The 4,891-nt window shown below is 34.8% G+C and overlaps 1 protein-coding gene and 1 pseudogene across 1 annotated transcript in view; both read right to left on the bottom strand.

The window, feature by feature from the left end:
• ATF6 (activating transcription factor 6) overlaps positions 1–4,891 on the bottom strand; it is a 353,926-nt gene that overhangs the window by 91,251 nt on the left and 257,784 nt on the right. The gene's annotated exons all lie outside the window — the stretch shown is intronic.
• The window catches only part of LOC102876718, a 19,036-nt pseudogene that overhangs the window by 778 nt on the left and 13,367 nt on the right, over positions 1–4,891 (bottom strand).

Raw genomic sequence — 4,891 nt, 5'->3', positions numbered from 1 at the left:
GAGTGATAGGGAATGGCAAAGGACACACTGACAAAGGAGATTAATCAGAACTGGTTTTGACAAGCACTGTGGCAATTGGACAATTAAAACAGACTTTCGGGGGGGGGAAGAAGAACGAACTGGGGAGGAGGGTATAAAAAAGAGCGCAACAATGAATGAATGAAAACCCAAAATCTCTGTTAATGTTCATTAAAATTAATAAAATTTAATAATAAAAAAAGAAGTGGCTAAGGTTTAAAAAGTAAAATAAAAGAAGAATATTACCATAAAGATACAGATATTTTGGCACTGTTAATTCAAAACTAAATTACTAAATATTAAAATTGCTTAAAATAGATTACAGGAAAGTCTTTATATACTTCAGATGCCATGGAATATCTTCAGGGACAAACTACATGGATGAAGATTGTATTCAACACTTTATTCTTATTCCCAGAAGAAGTTAGAGAAACACTGGGTTTGGGGGTGGGACACATAAAACATTTCTCTGTGAGAACAAAGCAACAAGTTTTCCAATGTTGAGCAATACTGTACATGAGAAAATATGCTGTTTTCCTACAGTTCTCACAGAGCTCTCTACAAGGCCATGAAGTCAGAAAAAGACAAGGTATTAGTATAAAACAGCATCCAGAGTTGTCTGTTTTTCTCTTTTCAAAGAATGTAAATGTGTTGAGGCTCATTTACTGAAAGAATAGAACCACATTTTGTTAAGCTGGAGTTTATTAGCATAGTTTCCGATAAAATCAAGATGATGCAGAATGTTGTCAAATGTCAATTCTACCTGTCTGTGTACTGCAGTACTCCTAAAACAGATCTCTACTTAAACTGACTGAATACATTAAATAATCATTTCTCCCATGAAAAACCTATTAACAGGTTTCCTTACCAAACTGTGACTAGTTGAGTATTTTTCTAAAGCAACTTTTTTTGATAGTGTTAGTATAATTGTATAATTTTATATTATGTAAACTAAAATACAGGGAACTCTGGTGGCCCAGCTGTAAGACACTGCAGTGCAATGCTGAAGGCAGGTGGTTCAAATTCAGGAAAAGGAGAAATCTGCTGTGCAATAGTAACTGCCTCTGAAAACCCTCTGGAGGACTGGCTACGGGTCGCTTCCAACTTGACGGTACACAAAAACAAAGCTAAAATATAGTATGAAAAGGAAGAGAACAACTGGATAAACTAGGTTAGATTTTCTCTCTCTCAGATTATAGAACAATCATAAAAGACTGTTTTGTAATCTGTATTAGGATTCTAGATTATGTGTTGCAATCTATATTATGTGTCTGTAATCATGCTGGGAAAAAAGTCATAACATGCATTCTGATGCTCTCTGAGGGTCATTAAAGTCTTCTTGATTTAATTCTATTTTTTCTTTGTTTTATTTAACTCCACTTATTAAGTAATTGTAGCTGATACTGGAAATTATGGCTAATAAACTGAGCACTGGTGGCCTAGTGGCAAGAAGCTGTGCTGCAATCCCGAAGGGACGTGGTTCAAGGCCACCAGTTGTTCCTCAGGAGAAGGATGGGTATTCTCCTCCCACGCAGTTAGCTGCCTCTGAAAATCCACCAGAGGATCAGCTATGGGTCAGTTCTGACTTGATGGTACACAACAGTACTGTTAAGTGTATTTTATGCAAGAAAGAAAACAGAACTCTGAATAGTAGATCCAGGACTTAAAGGGAAGGCAGGAGACCTACATGAAAAACTGGCAAATACAATATACGCAATTAAAGGAAATATAACCATTAAGGTATGCATGCTTTTAAAAAATAAAAATCATAAAACAAGGCCCTGCTTTCACCAGTTTTGCTAATTTAGAGATCATCTATTCATTAAAAGTATACTGGAAAAAGATAGTTTCTCCTGTGTTTAGACACTGAGTTAAAAGATTTTATCTTTGATAGAAAGAGATATATTCAAAGGCTGATGCCAACTCTGAAACAAGCTACCCTTATGGCTCTCAAGAGCTTCCATTTGGATTAATAAGAACCTCTACAAGTCAAAAAGTTTTGCATATCAAGTCCATATTAATGACAAACCATCTCTTAACATTTTCTCTCTTTCTCTCTCTCTGGCTCAAGTATACTGGGTTCCAGAGATGGAACAACTCTCTAATATAGAAAAGTATAAAAATCAGATAAAAAATTAAAAATAATACTTATCCTTATCTCAAAAATAGCTTTTCTCTATGATCTATTCTAAAAAGTGTCTATTTTCTACTTTTATTCCAACTCAGCTATCAACTATATTTCAAGCTGGCAAACTGAAAAGCATGCCAAATCTTAAAAACAAGAGAGCTGATGCAGTAATTAGAAATAGACTTTTCAAAGTAATTTATTTTACTTCGTGACATCCTGAACTAATGTCATTTTCTAATAGTTACACTAATTGTTGATCAGGCTCAAATATGTGCACTCCCTAAAGTAATTTTAAAAAGCAAAGGCAACTAGGAAATTTGAAATTATTAAAGTACATAGACACTTACACATACTGACATATCCTGAAAATAAAAGCTGCAAAAAAAAGAAAAGAAATTGAGGTAATAAATCTGAGTGGAACGTAATCACTTAAAAAGTCTATAAAATATCTATGATGTAGGGCTTCCCATCACCATAAAAACATGAGCAAAGTTCATTACTCATCCCCAAGCTAAAAACAGTTAATATAAATAGTTAATATGAATGCAGTATTTGTGTCACTAATGTATGTAATAAAACTAAGACCAATAAAATGAAATGTAAAGTTTGCATCTGCACCATTAGTTGAATGTCAGCTTGAGGAAGAATAAATCAAAACTATTACTCCACAACAGATGGCCTAAGAGTGAGCCAAGGTTTGCAGTTTGACAAGATGAAAATTTCAACACTTAATTCAAACCTGATAGTGTTGGCGAGGATACCAGAGAAAAAAATTAGTTGAAATCCTAGTAAGTACATCTCAAGCCTTGCTTTAAGACTTGGTTCTCATATCACACTCTGCATGGAGCCATGAAATCTGATCAACTGACCCTGGCATTCTCTTTTATTTACACAGAAAGGATTAGGCTGACCCAAACAAAACTACTACAATTCCAAAAGATTCAACCTAACATGTATATATGCTTAGCCTTTTTAAAAGTTAACATTAATCTTTAATTTCAGTTTCTCACAAATATTTTGCTGAGAATCTCGAGGAAAGTGCTTTAAAACTAGGCAAGTTAACAGGACAGCAAGTAATAAATGTAGGAAAGGATGTGGTGAGATAAGAGCTCTTATATATTGTTGGTTGGACTGTAAAATGGTACAACCACTCTGGAAAGCAGTTTGGCGCTTCCTCAAAACACTGAACATAGAAATTCCATATGACCTAGCTATTACACTGCTTGAAATACAGCCTGAAAAAATGAGAACTGAGACACGGAGACTTGTACACCAATGTTCAGAGTACCATTATTCACCATCGCAAGAATATGGAAACAGCCCAAATGTCCAACCACAATTGAATGGATTGAGAAATGATGGTACATTCACATGATGAAATACTACACAGTACACAGGAGCAATGCTTTTGTAAATTACTATCTAGCTTGGGAAGGATTGAAGAGCATTATGCTAAGTGAACTCAGTCTCAAAAGGACAAATACTATATAAGACCATATTGCAGAGCAGATCCAAGGGGGGAGGGTGGGAGCAGAGGGGTGATGATGGGCGGGAGGGTGGTGGAGGTGATTAATCAGAGGGTCACAATTTGATGGGGTGGAGGGTTAAAGGAAATGGGAAAGATCTGGTGTGAAAAACAATGCATACAAACTTTGTAAGCAAACCAGAATAAAATGAAAATTTTATTTTAAATAAAAAGATTGTATGAACCATCATGTCAAGGAAGGAAAATATGAGGGGAAAATCTGCATAATAAAGTTGTTAATTATTAGAAAAAAATAATTACCAGAAAACAAAAAACATACTAGGTCAGGATACAAAACATTGGTTACATGCTTCGGACAGGTACAAAACTGGAAGTCTCTGGCCTTATTCTCAATATTACTTCATTCAGTAACCTGAGTTTAATCAAAATTCAAAACTTTCAGATATGAAAGGAGTGGTTTTTTTTTAAAAAACTGGGTAGTTTGCAGTTTGGAAAACTAAATTAGGACCCCTGAAAATTGTTATCAATCATTATTATTGAGTGACAACTGCGTGGAAATCCAAAATCTATCTTATTAAATTCAGAAAAAGATCAAACACTAACAGCATGGAGAGTTCAACCATCCGAGAGGTTTTCAGGCGTAATGTTTACAAGATGTTTCATTTTAGGAGATTCCTTTCACTCGGGACTACTGGTAGGAAGTGAATTTCCTGAAGATTAAATTACACCCTACAGATATGCTACCAAAACAAACCATAGGGGTTGGGGTAAAGGGGCTGGTCTGTGGTCACAGAAAATTGAGCCAATTAAAGGAAAAAATAATGCTTGCATCTGTACTAGAAGTGTGAACACTTAAAAAATCTGAAGAGGAGAAAAGGGCTTTTAGAAAATACTTCAAGAAAAATATAAACACACACAAAAAAGAAAAATACAAATACAGATATTTAAGGAATTTTTCTTTCAATGTTTTGTAGGGAAAGTACTGGGTTGAGGGGGGAACCCACTTATGAAAAAAAAAATTGCAAAACAGTTCTAGGCAAAGGCTATATTAAGAGCGAGGGCAAACTTATTTAGAAGCAGTCTCAAATGCCCAATGTGTGTTTAAGTAGCATGGCAGGGTGTGAAGAGAACACAGGAAGATATCCTAGTTGACGTTTTCCTTTTTTTTTCTCTCTATAATTACATTTTATTAATTTTCATAAACATTTACAGAGATTTTGGGTTTCCATTCATTCATTGTTGCACTATTCTCTCTACCC

This window comes from Elephantulus edwardii, unplaced genomic scaffold, assembly GCF_000299155.1.
Source record: "Elephantulus edwardii isolate Elephantulus edwardi_28Jun2011 unplaced genomic scaffold, EleEdw1.0 scaffold00057, whole genome shotgun sequence".
Lineage (NCBI taxonomy): Eukaryota > Metazoa > Chordata > Mammalia > Macroscelidea > Macroscelididae > Elephantulus > Elephantulus edwardii.
The sequence above is the reverse complement of the archived record's forward strand: the minus strand, read 5'-3'. Positions and strand labels throughout refer to the sequence as shown.